A 1,654-nucleotide genomic window follows, 5' to 3' on the forward strand; every position below is an offset into this window, starting at 1 on the left:
AAAAATCCATCCCAGCAAAGACTACAACAGCTGTAACCAAACTGATGGGAGTGGCACAAAACATCCTAGACCAGCACAACAGACCACCCCTTTCTGGTCTTGCTATTTTCGTTGATGATGAACTGCGTGAACTTACCCCAGAACAGAAATACATTGCCCAATGCTTAATCCAGGATGTCTTACATTTGGCAAGAGCTCAAAAACTAACAGAGTCATCCTATGTTGCCATTGGCGAGGTTTCTCATCCTGTTGATCCTGTTGATCATGTTGATGCTGTTGAGGCCCCGGAAAATCCTCACGCTGCAGCAGAGCCATCCATACAACCACTTCCAAAGGGTGGTGTGCGTGGCCGTAGGTCACGCATGAGTTTGCTTACAAAACGCAAAAAGAAGTAGTTTCGAATTTAAAAATGAATGTTTTTTCTTTTTTTTTTTTCATTTTTATTATTTTTTTTTATTATTTTGGAATTCCTTCTGTTGCATGATATTTAGTGCATATTTGTGACAATAAACAAATTTGCTACTATTCCAATTTACCTTGTGAATAAACCTGGCATATGAAATAATGTGTGGTTTGAATAAATTACGCAACAATTTAGTTATATTTTAGAACTGTAAAAAAAAATGTTTAATTTTTATTTTTTTCTTAACTTGTATAAAATTTTTTTTAGTTATAGAGTTTTTGGTTAACTATTAATTTACAAACATTTCAACATACAGGTAAAACATATAAACATCACAAGAAAACATGATTTATTTATGACGTTGATTAATATATTTCAGGATTAGGGCATCATGGGCCGCAGAGGCTTCTTTCAGTCTGTTCGCGGACAGATAAATATCATATAGGGTTATGATTTCTGAAAAGAATCAAAAACAACAATAAATTTTCAATAAGTTTTCAATTTTTAGTGTTCGGGTTTTTTTTTAAATTTTTTTTTGTTTTTTTTAAAAAAAAAAAAAAAAAACACTTGAAGTGATCATTCCATTTTTCCATTGACCATAATGTTGTAAAATCTGTAAACTTACCATTACTGACAACTTCTTCTTCAAGTTCATCTCCGGATGATGCGCTCATGTCCCAACCTGATCCTTTCCCACCTAATTTTAGCATATGTTTATATTGTTAGTGTTTAATCCATTTAGAAAATTATTTAAAACTGTACTAAATATTCATAAACACAACAGTACCATTGTCCTCCATATTCTCTTCAAACATTACATCTGCATCAGCATGTCCTGATGATGGTGAAATTACATCATAATCAAGGCTGTCTGCTTCCTCATTTAAAATGGGTATGCTATTTTCATGGTTGGAATCCATGCTTGGAGACAGCTGCTGGACAACATTATCTTCATTATTGTTTGAGGGCTGCCTTGACTCATTAGTCAATGAATTTACATCTGTTAACATAAAATAAACAAATAAAAAAAAAAAAAAAATACATCATATGATGTGATTATTTAATATTAAAAATAACACCAGACCTTTAATTAATTTAAACACAACACCTCTAATGTTTTGATATTAGAATTCAAAACAATTAACTTATGTAAGTATGAAAAAATATCTTACCAGCTATCACAACCAGGTTACTTCGAATTTCTTCTATTCTCTCCTTATCCCTGTACTTTAAATCAGCCCATTTTTTCAG

At 32.0% G+C, this 1,654-nt stretch overlaps 1 long non-coding RNA gene across 1 annotated transcript; it reads right to left on the reverse strand.

Annotated features, from left to right (window-relative positions):
- Positions 1–683: 683 nt before the first annotated feature.
- On the reverse strand, positions 684–1,290 carry LOC142299161 (uncharacterized). The gene is made up of 3 exons (XR_012752652.1): positions 1,191–1,290; positions 1,029–1,100; positions 684–859 (listed from the first exon to the last, which is right to left on the reverse strand). It is a non-coding gene; the product is annotated as an uncharacterized LOC142299161 (long non-coding RNA).
- Between the last annotated feature and the right edge of the window lie 364 nt (positions 1,291–1,654).

Source organism: Anomaloglossus baeobatrachus, chromosome 1 (genome assembly GCF_048569485.1).
Source record: "Anomaloglossus baeobatrachus isolate aAnoBae1 chromosome 1, aAnoBae1.hap1, whole genome shotgun sequence".
NCBI classification, from domain to species: domain Eukaryota; kingdom Metazoa; phylum Chordata; class Amphibia; order Anura; family Aromobatidae; genus Anomaloglossus; species Anomaloglossus baeobatrachus.